We start from the raw sequence: 13,738 nt of genomic DNA on the forward strand, positions 1-13,738 counted from the left end.
CTAATTAACACAGGGGGCTAACTTACCGCTGAACACCTGTGTTAGTTGCTGCAGCAGCTATCCTCATTATTAGAATGACCTTCTCAACCTGTATTTCTCTGCTGTGTATTTTAGCTTTTAAAAAAGTTATTTTACTTTAAGGTTAACTGAAACCCGTTCAGCTGCACTGAAGTTTAACATTCAGCTGGTTTGAATTAAACCGCGCTTAGCTTAACATTGCGCAACATTACCTCTCTGAATCTCCATAATTTCATTAAATCCCTTCTCTCTTCCACTGCTCAAGTTCAATCTAGTATATAAAATGACATTAATAGTGACTAAACTAACAACCAGCCATTGTATTTATTTATTATTGCATGTATTTGTAGTAAAACATGAGTTGAAACATCCTACTTTTGGATCTAGAACTGCACAAGCTGTTCATTTTCAGTCACCTGATGAGTTAAACTCCCCTTTTTATGTAAGGTTGAAGCAGAAAGTCTGAGTTAACAAAGAAAGTTGTTTATAATTTGTGATACCTGTCATCTCTGACTGAGGCTTTAGTTTTTGTTGAGCTGATTTACACGTAGAAACTTTGTTCAGGAAGATTTCTCAGTAGCTCAGAGGACAGGCTGCTTTTTACACAACCTTGTAAGAGAATGTCTGTCAATGCTTTCAGCAGAATTTAGAAACACAACACTTCCTAAACAGATATTTTGAGGCTGTGAGGTTGAACATTTTTATATATACGCACAAAGTTATTGGGGGGGCACGAAAGTTTTTTTGTCCTCTGAAGGGGGGCCCGACAGAAAAAATTTGAGAATCACTGCTTTACTCTGACATCCAGAGTTAAACAAAAGTGTAGAATGTGTGCCGTGCAGAAGAGATTTACTTTCTTAGATGCAGTTTTAGTGGTTCCATCAGAGAAAATCAGATCCATATACAGATTTTTATTAATTCCAGGGCTGGTTCAGTAAACATTATAATAATAACTACATCAGATAATTCTTTGTTGCAGCTGGAATTTTGCAGACTGAGAGATGGTTGAGAAGGTTTCAGTTCTTGTTTCAGCAAAATATGTTAGAATAGAAGATCTTTGTCACTGTACATGAAATTATCTGCAAACCAGCAAAGTGCATCAGTCTGAGGTATCTAAAAATAAATAAGTGAAGAAAAATGCTTCTAAAGCCAATAATAAACAGAATATTTTGAGTGAATATTCTAAAAAGGAAAGAAAAGCTCCATTCTCACTCCTCTCAGGATAAACTGTCATTAAAATTGACTTTAAATTTAGCTTCAACATGAGATAAAAACATTTACTTCCATTACTGATGTTGTCAAGTTTTAATAAATTTCATGCTACTTTTATAAAATGATGAAAGTGAATAAATAGTATTTGTGTGATCTGTGTTTGATTTCTGTCTTTTCTCCTGTCATCCAGATGTTCAGAGGGAGATGATGCCACATCTGGTCCAGCTGATGGAAGGTCTTGAAGTTCTCTGACTGGCCTGGACTGAAGATGGTCGTCTCACTGGATTTAAGGTTCAGATGCTCAGTAACAAACTCCACCAATGAGCCAACAGGGAAGCTTTAGGTTTATTAAATGTTGCTATGAAGGTATCACTGTTTTTCTTTGTGAATGCAATGAGCTCCAACTGAAACTTGAATTAGAACTTAGAAGTAAATCCTTCCATCTGAAAGGATTTAGTTGCATTAATAACCTCATAACATTCTAATTTTTATTCCAGTCTTGGTTGGAAATAGAATCTCTGTATTGATTCAGGTAAAAACTGAACTTCACAGCATGTTGGAGCAAAACAACCAGATGAAAACTGTGATGGTGTTGGATTGTCAGACCATAATGTTGCAGCTCAAAGCAGCTTTTCTATCTCAGTTCATTCTGACATTCAGCTATGAATCAACACAGCAGATGGTGATCCATGCTGTGGAAATCTCACATCTCCTGATTTAATGGAGCTGCTTTGCACTGTTTACACTGTTTATTCACCAACACTTTATTTAATAAAAGTCCCATCTAGTTTTCATGAGGAATGTGATGTTTTAATTTCTCTGAATAACTGCAGTCTAATGGAACAGCTGGATTTGTAACATCTGTCCTGATATTGAGCATGAAGTATTGATCAGAATACTTATGGTCAGCAGTCATCCCTGAAGTTTTACATTAAAATCTTTACTTGTGTTGTGAACTTTGGTAAGAAGCAGAAACTTTAGCGTTGCCATGGATACATGAGTATTAAATTCTGTCCATGTTTCCATTTTGGGAAATTCAGTCCAGCAGATGAGTTTGTTTTTACTGCCAGCTACATTCAGTCTGAGATATTAAGAATAAATAAATGTGCATAATGTGGAAATGAAAAGATTTTATTTTTATTTTTTCCTACAGCTACTGCATGGAAAGTTCCAGAATGTGGAGGAATTTAGTCTCACAATCACAGACAATAAATATTATCTAAGTCTGGTTATTGTTGTTTATCAGCACAATACAAAAAGATTCATGTTAGAAATATTCCAGTTAAGACTCTAGAATATCAGGATTTATGTAAATTTACCTCAATAATATGAATGTTCAGGTTAAGATTGTGCAGTGATATTTATTATGTAAGTTTAGCTGATTAAAGTTTATGACTCTAATTATTTAAATTTACATCATTACAATAATATTTAGGGTCAGACTCTACAGTATTGAGATTAAGAAATCAAATATTCTATAAAATGTAAATACACTGAACTCATTTGGATATATTTAAGTGAGACTCTACAATATTATTTGACACAAATCTATCTAAATCAAAATTTGAATCATTTTTACTCCAAACATTTACTGGACTGATTTAAATATTAAAATCACTCCTTTCTAATCCTCTGCTGTACGTTCAAACCTGAGGCCTTAAATAGAAACACACAAGTATCTGTTTGAAGGAACTTCTGCAGAGTCCTGGTTCCAGAACATGATGATAGAATTATAGACAAACTTTAACAAAAGCTGCCTGAGAGTTTACAGGTTTTTATGTTAGATTTCTTCACTAATTTAATGAGAGTTATCTGCAAAAATCAAGTGTTCATTTGATGAACTTCATTTCCTAAAACATCCAGAATTGGAGCTCATATCTTTGGCAGCTGTAAAGTTTCTGCTCCTTCAAAGTTCACAACACAATGAATGAATTCCTGAAACACTCTCAATGCTGGAGAGCGTTTGATGCTGAAGCAGTGACCAGTTTTTCTGTTTCTTCTCTGGAGATGCACAATGAGGGACGTCTGCAGAGACTGAGAAAGAGTCTCACCACATCCTGACATGAGGAAAAAGACTTTATTGAAGACTACAATGAGAAAAACTATCAGACAGCAGACGGCTGCATTCAAGGTGAGCTCTGAACATTTGATCTGGAACAGGAATTCAATAACAGCAGCATGAGCTTCATTTCAGTCTGTAGCTGCTAAATTCATGGATGAATCATCTGGTACTAGAGAGGAAGACCATCAAACATCCATGTCAGCTGATGGAGAGTCTGTAGTTCTTTGGTCTGAAAGCACAACAAGAGTCGACTCATTAAAGGAGAAAACAGGAGATATTGTTGCTTCTTCTGTCGCTCTGCAGTTTCCTTAGATTGAAAATCAAGTTTATATGTTAAATGATTTACCATGTGAGCCCAAGAAGACTTCAATAAACTCCCTCCATCCCCTGGACACAACATATTTTATTACCATGTTAAATCTTTTTTAAAAATATGTTTTTGAGTTGTAATCCTAGTTTTAGCATAGTTTTTTCTCTTTGCTTGTTTAGTTTTGTCATCTGTGTGAAAGGTGCTAAACAAATAAAGTTGAATTGATAAACTGAATAATTGACCAACTCATGATTGTGACAACCGAAGTATTTTCATTGTGATTTAAGGGTTTGTTTCATTTTTAAGGTTGGGGTTAAAATCTTGACAGAAAAAAAAGATTAAAGAAATAAACTACATTTAAAAAAGCAATTAAATCAAAGGACAAAAACATTTAATACACAAAACTTTTAAAAAGAAAATTAAGCGTTAAATACAATTAAATGATATTAAACAGACAAAATATTTAATTAGATAATTAAACAGAAGATACAAAACATGTAATTATGAAATTAAACAATTTTTAAAACAAAAATATCAAACCTTAAAGATTAAATATTTTAGATAAACATTTAAAAATACAATTAAACAAGAAGAATATTAAACATTTAAAAAACAATTACAAAACATTGAATTAGATTATTAAACCTTTAAGAAGACAAAACATTTAATTAAAAAATTAAATGTTTCATTAGAAAATTAAATCTTAAAAACAATAAAACTTTAAATAGAAATTAAACAGAAAATACAATGAAGCATTTAAAAAGAAAATTAAACATTAAAAGGTGGTTAAACATTTCAAAAGAAAAACCTAAACAAAGATTTAATTGAAAAACATTGGGAAAGAAAAGGACATTTTTCAAACAAGCTGATAAAACATTTGAAAAAACAACAAACATTAAAAAGACAAAACATTTGTAAATAAAATCAGACAAAAAAATAAAAAGTGAGAAAAGAGCAAAACAAAACTTTTAAGAATCAAACTAAAGACAAAACATTTGAAAAGACACCAGTTAAACTTTAGAAGATCAAATTAAACAGAAGAGACAAATGATCAAAAAGATAAAATGATCAAAAAGAGCAAAAACAGATAAAGTTCTTAAAGCGTTTTCTAGTCTGAAATGAAACATCGAGTTATTTCTTCAAACATTTCCTCTTTCTATGTTCTTGGTTTGATTGTGGACAGATTTACTAAGAACTCATTTCAGAAAACTGCTTTCCAGATAAAGTCTACTAGTAGTTGAAGGCATCGATCAAACTAATGTTACCTTCTGATCTCCACAAACTTTACTGTTCATTGAAGAGAATCAAAGTTTGTTGAGGATTTCTAAAAAACCCACAGGTGAAGGTCTGAGAAGAACTCAGATGGATGGTCTAAATGTGAAATCAAGACTCATGGTCACAAGTTTTAAGGCTTCTGTTAACCAGAAAGTTCAAACAAACAGAGAAGTACTGAGAAACTTTTAAAACTTCAGTCCTCAGACTGTCTGAAGGTTCAAACTAACAGAGAAGTACTGAGAAACTTTTAAAACTTCAGTCCTCAGACTGTCTAAAGGTTCAAACTAACAGAGAACTACTCAGGAACTTCAAAGATATCAGTCCTTGGACTGTCTGAAAGTTTTTTTCAAAGAAAACCTTTCTGGAGCGTTTTTCACGGCCTCCTTTACATTATTTCATCATATGGCACGTTTTTACAACATGTTGAAAAATTACATTTTTTTTCGACATAGTATACTATGGCGTTTTTTTTTTGCGCCAAAATTCATGATGATTTTTTTTTTCAAAGAAAACCTTTCTGGAGTGTTTTTCACGGCCTCCTTTACATTATTTCATCATATGGCACGTTTTTACAACATGTTGAAAAATTACATTTTTTTTTCGACAGTATACTATGGCGTTTTTTTGCGCCAAAATTCATGATGATTTTTTCTTCAAAGAAAACCTTTCTGGAGTGTTTTTCACAGCCCACTTTACACTATTTCATCATATGGCACATTTTTACAACATGTTGAAAAATCGCGGGTTTTTTTCGACATAGTATACTATGGCGTTTTTTTGCGCCAAAATTCATGATTTTTTTTTCAAAGAAAACCTAAATGACAGACTAAATGACAGAAATCCACAACTGTCATTTTATTTCAGGACTCAGTTATTAAATTTCAAAACAATCCATGTGACTCTAAAAACTCAACACCTTTACAAACTCTAAGATTAAACTCTCCACAAGGATCCAAAATAAGTTGGACTTCTACATGAGAGCTTTAATTATTCTTCATCTACTTCCTGAAAAGTTTGGTCAATAAAAAAGACAAAAACTAATATTTTCAGCTGAACTAAAGACAGACTTTGTGATTTTTCTGCTCTCGTGTTGTGTTGTTGTAAACTTCCTCTTTCAAATAAATAGCCTCCTAACCCCCTGGAAACCAGCATTTGTCCTGTTTTTGTGTTGCTCATCAGCGACCCTAGACAGCGGGTCCTAATGTTTTTTGAGCAACATACCATACTATGACGTTTTTACAATGATGGTTCTACTATGGAACCAGTTTGACATGTTCAGGTGTTCTTTGTGTGAAAACTCAGAGATTTCAGGGATCAGAAGGTGGTTTTCAACTTTCTTTGTTAACTTTCTGCCTCAACTTTAAATTTCCTTGACTAACCCAGCCCTCTGGACTTCCAGGAAGCTGTGTTCCTATTGGCTGTCCAGGTGGCTGCTTGGTGTTATCAGGAACACCTGAGCAGCTCAGTGTCTTCCTGCTTTATCTGGCAGCAGACAAACATTTCCTCTGTTTCTGTTCACCACTGAACCGGGTTTGGCTCCATTGCTTTAGTTTGTTCTTTAGGTGTTGGCTTGCAGCTTCCAGCAGTAAAATTGTCTTTAATGTGTTTCTTGGTGTGTTTTAGGGCTTTGTACTGGATAGTTGTCTTGGTAAATGTGGTTCTTTAGCCACAGTTAGCACATGGTGCTAATGTGTGCAGTGATTAGTGGATTTGGTACAGCTGAGTTGTGTCTTTATCTTGGCTGTAGTGAGTCTTTAGAGGTTTTTGGTCAGACACATTCTGTGTTCTTGTGAACCAGCGTTGGTTGTCCAGAAGGTAAGAGTTCCTGTCCTGATTCTCTGTTCTCAGAGGTTCTCTGGTAGGCTGCAGGAGACTTTAGCCTTTGGGTTGTACTAGTTTGGTTTTTGTACGGTTTCATTTGGACGACTATCTTGAGGCCCCTCCATGTGGTTTAGTGAGGTTTTCTGGAACAGTTCTACAAAGCAACCTGCAGCAGAAGAGACTTTGAGAGTTTTTAGGAAGTTCTGGAGACCAGACTTTAGAGCAGCAGAAACATTTGTCAGCAGTTTGAGCAGGAGAAGGTGAGCTTCAGAGTAGAAATGAGACAGAAACCTTCTTGACCCGTGTGGTGAGGTCCTGTACCAAGAGTTTGAGCAGGTTGTGAAGAGTCTGTAGTTCTTTGGTCTGAAAGCACAAGAAGAGTCGACTCATTAAAGGAGAAAACAGGAGATATTGTTGCTTCTTCTGTCGCTCTGTAGTTTCCTTAGACTGAATATCAAGTTTATATTTTAAATGATTTCCCATGTGAGCCCAAGAAGACTTCAATAAACTCCCTCCATCCCCTGGACACAACATATTTTATTACCATGTTAAATCTTTTTTTAAATCTTTTTTGAGTTTTAATCATAGTTTTAGCATAGTTTTTCTCTTTGCTTGTTTAGTTTTGTCATCTGTGTGAAAGGTGCTAAACAAATAAAGTTGAATTGATAAACTGAATAATTGACTAACTCATGATTGTGACAACAGAAGTATTGTCATTGTGATTTAAGGGTTTGTTTCATTTTTAAGGTTGGGGTTAAAATCTTGACAGAAAAAAAACATTGAAGAAATAAACTACATTTAAAAAAGCAATTAAATCAAAGGACAAAAAAATTTAATACACAAAACTTTCAAAAAGAAAATTAAACATTAAATGCAATTACATTATATTAAACAGACAAAATATTTAATTAGATAATTAAACAGGAGATACAAAACATGTAAATATATTAAACAATTTTTTTAAAACAAAAATATTAAACATTAAAGATGAAATATTTTAGATAATTAAACATTTAAAAATACAATTAAACAAGAAGAATATTAAACATTTAAAAAACAATTACAAAACATTTAATTAGATTATTAAACCTTTAAGAAGACAAAACATTTAATTAAAAAATTAAATGTTTAATTAGAAAATTAAATCTTAAAGACAATAAAACTTTTAAGAGGAATTGAACAGAAAATACAATGAAGCATTTAAAAAGAAAATTAAACATTAAAAGGTGGTAAAACATTTAAAAAGAAAAACCTTAAAGATTTAATCGAAAAATTAAACACTGGGTAAGAAAAGGACATTTTTCAAACAAGCCGATAAAACATTTGACAAAACAACAATTAAACATTAAAAAGACAAAACATTTCTAAATCAAATCAGACATTAGAAAAGAATAAAAGGTGAAAAAAGCACAACTAAACATTAAGAAGAATCAAACTAAAGACAAAACATTTGAAAAGACACCAGTTAAACTTTAGAAGATCAAATTAAACAGAAGAGACAATAAAACGATGAAAAAGAGCAAAACCAGATAAAGTTCTTAAAGTGTTTTCTAGTCTGAAATGAAAACATCAAGTTGTTTCTTCAAACATTTCCTCTTTCTATGTTCTTGGTTTGATTGTGGACAGATTTACTAAGAACTCATTTCAGAAAACTGCTTTCCAGATAAAGTCTACTAGTAGTTGAAGGCATCGATCAAATTAATGTTACCTTCTGATCTCCACAAACTTTACTGTTCAGTGAAGAGAATCAAAGTTGAGGATTTCTAAAAACCCACAGGTGAAGGTCTGAGAAGAACTCAGATTGATGGTCTAAATGTGATATCAAGACTCATGGTCACAAGTTTTAAGGCTTCTGTTGACCAGAAAGTTCAAACTAACAGAGAAGTACTGAGAAACTTTTAAAACTTCAGTCCTCAGAGTGTCTGAAGGTTCAAACTAACAGAGAAGTACTGAGAAACTTTTAAAATTTCAGCCCTCAGACTGTCTAAAGGTTCAAACTAACAGAGAACTGCTCAGGAACTCAGAAGATATCAGTCCTTGGACTGTCTGAAGGTTCAATCTAACAGAGAACTACTGTGGGACTTAGAAAATTTCAGCCCTCAGACTGTGTGAAAGCTCAGGTCCTGAGGACTCGGGAGGTGTGGAGGCTTTGGAAAGTCTTGGAACTGAGGGTTCAACCCTCCAGCACAAAGGCTGAAGTCCAACCTCCTGAGAAAAACGGTCGAGTCGAGACTCGAGTTAAAAAAAAACTCGAAAACGACAAAAAATAGATGATAAATGCGCAAAAAAAAGAAGAATTAGTATCTGAGCGAGTAGCTCAGGGGGTTAAGAGGATAGACTCCCAAGTGGAGGGTCGCAGGTTCAAGACCCACCACCGGCAGTTTTCTTTCTTTGTCTTTGTCAGAATTTAGAGAAAATTTAAGAAGTGTCTGGTCTTGAACCAGCGACCTGCAGCTCCATAGGCAAATCCTTAACTCACTGAGCTACAGATCAGATAAAAAGAAATAAATTCGTCGTCCCTTTGACATCGTAGTTTCTCAAGTGACCACATGGGTGGAGCCAAGGCGGAGTCTGGGTGGAGTCAGGGCGGAGAGTAGGCGGGGAGGTGGGTGGCGGCCTCCCCCCTCTACTCCCCCACCTCCCCCTCACCACCCACCACACCTTCCCCCGCCCCACGAGTTTTTCGAGTCTCCACGAGTTCTTCGAGTCTCCACAGGTTTTCCCTGAGTTTCTGGAGTTTCCATGAGGTCGGAGGCAGAACAAGTTGTCATGAAGAGGTGTTGAAGTCGGCCAGGATGGACTGACTTTTTACAGCGACTAGAAGGAAGACCACTAGAAGAGCAGGTCTTTAACCACCGTCCATAAAATCCATGGAGTCGCTCCAGAGAAATGAAGGGACGTCAACTTTTATCAACCTCCATCCACATGTTCAACTTCATATCTTTACTTGGAGATTTTTAGCACCACAAACCTTTAGTATCACACTTTATTATCTTTTATTAGGACTTTAATGGAATCCACCAGCAGATTTAGTTTTTGTTGACAAACTTTATTCTTGTCGTCGTGGGACTGCAGTATTTAAAACTCTTCCTTCTATTTGACCTCATGTTTATTAGTTTTAGTGGAGAAACTTATTTTAATTGTCCATTAGTCTCTTAAAAACCAAATAATAAATTGGATTAGTCAAGAGGTTTAAATTTCTTACTTTGTCATATTTTAAATATGACAAAAAAATATAAAAATAAAGCGTCTTGAGACAATTTAACCTGTAATTGGCGTTATATAAATAAAATTTAATTAAAATTGTATGTATCTTGTAATGTTGCAGTAATTCAGCCATATATGTTGTAAAACACATTTTCTTTATCCATTAATCTGTTGATTGTTTTCTCCACTAATTCATTTCTTGTTTTGGTTTATAAAATGTCAAACCCAAATATATTCAGTTTACTGTCATAAAAACCAAAAAGATTTACATTCATGATGCAGGAATCAGGCAGTTTTTCACTTTTTATCTTAGTTTAGTCAGAAAGATAGTTGATAATGTGTGAATTGTTGCAGCTTGTGAGCCGTAAAAGGTTTTAATCTTTGGGGCTGAGTGTCAGAAAACATTTAGAAACCAACATCAACAAAACACTCAACAAAGATTTGAACATCATTAAAGGGAAATCCAACTTTTGCATGACAATGTCTAATTAAAGGACATTTATTTCCAACGTAAATGTGTGATATTCATCCTCTGGAGCTTTCTCTTTACATCATCTTCTACCTGGACTGGTTTGGTCGGGAGCATGTGCAACAAACATTTGAAAAACTGCACTTTAACATCAATGAATGACACTGAAGTTTAATCTTTACATAAATGAGACTGAGTCTGGATGTGCTGCTCTGTCATTAACTCCTAAGTTTAGGGAAAGTTCAAACAAAAGAGGACAGTTCAGATCAGACTTGAGAATGAGCTTATTTTGAACAAACATCTCAGACTTTCTGAGCTTCAGCACCTCTAACAAGATATTTTAACAACAAGCAACTCAAGAGATCCAGAAGTTGGAGAGAGTTAGCTTTAGCTGAGCCAAAAAACATGTGGGACGCTAACCTAGCAAACATTTCAGACTTTTCTCTGTGAATTCTGAGAAATAATTTCCTATTTAATGACAGAGCTACACATCTTAACTCAGTCTCATTAAAACAGACTCTAATTCAGTGTCATCCATCCATATTAAAGTGCAGTTACCCAAAATGTTTGTTGCATGAGCTCCAACAAAACCTGTCCAGGTAGAAGGCCACTTTGACAAACAGGAAGTGGAAGATTCCAAGCAGATTTATAGAAGGGGGAACCGGACTGTACTAAGTGTGGTCCAGTATAGAGGGGTGTTTTGTGGGTTTTTAAGGCTGATAATGATTATTAGTGAGACATTTGGAGTAGATATTCATTTGCAGTAAATGAAAGTATTTAAAATCTTGGAGTTAAACTTAGAAGAACACAAACTCTAACAGAAAACTTTGTTGATACGTTTTTGTTTTGTTTACAGATGTTAAGTTAAAGGAGTTTTATTCGTGACGTATAACCAATCAAATCACTCCAGAAGACAGAGCGACCACAGGTAGATAAAGGTTCAGAGCCAAAGTAGCGCCATTTTTAAATGTATTTATTACCGTAAATCAGTAAAAAATAAAATACTGCTAATCAGTAAATCAGTCAGCCCACAATTACTACAATTCTACAATGTATGTCTCTTTCCTTTGACTTGTTAGTTGTACAATATACGATGTATATGATGCCGTTTTTTCATACCAAAGGCTCTACTATGATGTTTTCTAAGAGACATACGATGCTACTCTGGTTGTTCTGGCTCTGGGCTGCTGCACTCCTCCTCTGTTGTTTTCTGGATTGTACTCAGCTGCATGCCTTCATCCACCAGGCCTCCGTTGACTCGTCCCGCCTGCCGTCTCTGGAGCTGAAGCTGGACTGGAACAGACCAAAGTACAGTCCAATCACGATGCCAGCTGCCTCTCAAAAGGCTCCTTCATCTGGCAGGTGGCGCCACTTCTTCTGAGGGGAAGCTGAGCTGGTCCAGCAGAACTTTGGAGATGTGTTCCAGTGGTTGGTGGATGTGTGGGGAGATAGAGAGGGACCTTTGAATTGTTCAGAAAGGAAAACAGGGAACCCATTGGTAGTTTTAGTTTAGGCTGCTACTGCGGTGAGTTTTTGGGTTTTAAGAGGTGAACAGGAAGAGTTTTTTTTCCTATTGATTATCTTTTACTTTGTTCCTGGTTGGAATGCCCATCAGTGTCAACGTGGAGTTCACTTTTAGTTCTGTTGATTTATTTTTATTTTACTAACACCCATTTGCTTTTAACCCCTTCACATGTTGTGTTACTGTAAACTTACTCTTTCAAATAAATACTCGTCTAACCCTCTGGAAACCAGCGTTTGGACTGTTTTTGTGTTGCTCCTCACCTACTTCAGACAGTCAGGACAAAACAATGTTTTGTGGACAAAAGGCTAAACTATGACGTTTTTAGAGCGACATGCTATACAATGACGTTTTTTGAGCGACATGCTAAACTATGACGTTTTTTGGACCAAAGGCTATACTATGACGTTTTTAGAGCTACATGCTATACTATGACGTTTTTAGAGCGACATGCTAAACTATGTGCTTTTAAGAGAGACATGCTATACTATGTTTTTAGAGCGACATGCTATACAATGACATTTTTAGAGCGACATGCTAAACTATGACGTTTTTAGAGCGACATGCTATACTATGACGTTTTTAGAGCGACATGCTAAACTATGTGCTTTTAAGAGAGACATGCTATACTATGTTTTTAGAGCGACATGCTATACAATGATATTTTTAGAGCGACATGCTAAACTATGTGCTTTTTAGAACGACATGCTATACTATGATGGTTTTAGAGCGACATGCTATATAATGACATTTTTAGAGCGACATACTATACTATGATGTTTTTAGAGCGACATGCTATACAATGACGTTTTTTGAGCGACATGGTAAACTATGACGTTTTTAGAGCGACGTGCTATACTATGACGTTTTTAGAGCGACATGCTATACAATGACGTTTTTTGAGCGACATGGTAAACTATGACGTTTTTAGAGCGACGTGCTATACTATGACGTTTTTAGAGCGACATGCTATACAATGACGTTTTTTGAGCGACATGGCAAACTATGATGTTTTTAGAGCGACATGCTATACTATGAGGTTTTTTGAGCGACATGCTATACTATGACATTTTTAGATCGACATGCTATACTATGACATTTTTAGATCGACATGCTATACTATGACGTTTTTTGAGCGACATGCTATACTATGACGTTTTTTGAGCGACATGCTAAACTATGACGTTTTTAGAGCGACATGCTATGCTATGACATTTTTAGAGCGACATGCTATACTATGATGTTTTTAGAGCGACATGCTATACAATGACATTTTTAGAGCGACATGCTATACTATGATGTTTTTAGAGCTACATGCTATACAATGACATTTTTAGAGCGACATGCTATACTATGATGTTTTTAGAGCGACATGCTATACGATGACGTTTTTTGGGCGACATGCTATACTCTGACGTTTGTTGGACAAAAGGCTATACTATGACGTTTTTAGAGTGACATACTATACTATGACTTTTTTTGAGCGACATGCTATACTATGACGTTTTTAGAGCGACATGCTATACTATGACGTTTTTAGAGCGACATGCTATACTATGACGTTTTTGAGTGACATGCTAAACTATGATGTTTTTTGGACCAAAGGCTATACTATGACGTTTATAGAGCGACATGCTATACTATGACGTTTTTAGAGTGACATACTATACTATGACGTTTTTTGAGCGACATGCTATACTATGACGTTTTTGAGCGATATGCTACACTATGACGTTTTTTGAACCAAAGGCTATACTATGACGTTTTTAGAGCGACATGCTAAACTATGACGCTTTTAGAGCGACATGCTATACCTATGATGTTTTTAGAGCGACATGCTAA

The sequence above is a fragment of the Amphiprion ocellaris genome, chromosome 12, assembly GCF_022539595.1.
Source record: "Amphiprion ocellaris isolate individual 3 ecotype Okinawa chromosome 12, ASM2253959v1, whole genome shotgun sequence".
NCBI classification, from domain to species: Eukaryota; Metazoa; Chordata; class Actinopteri; family Pomacentridae; genus Amphiprion; species Amphiprion ocellaris.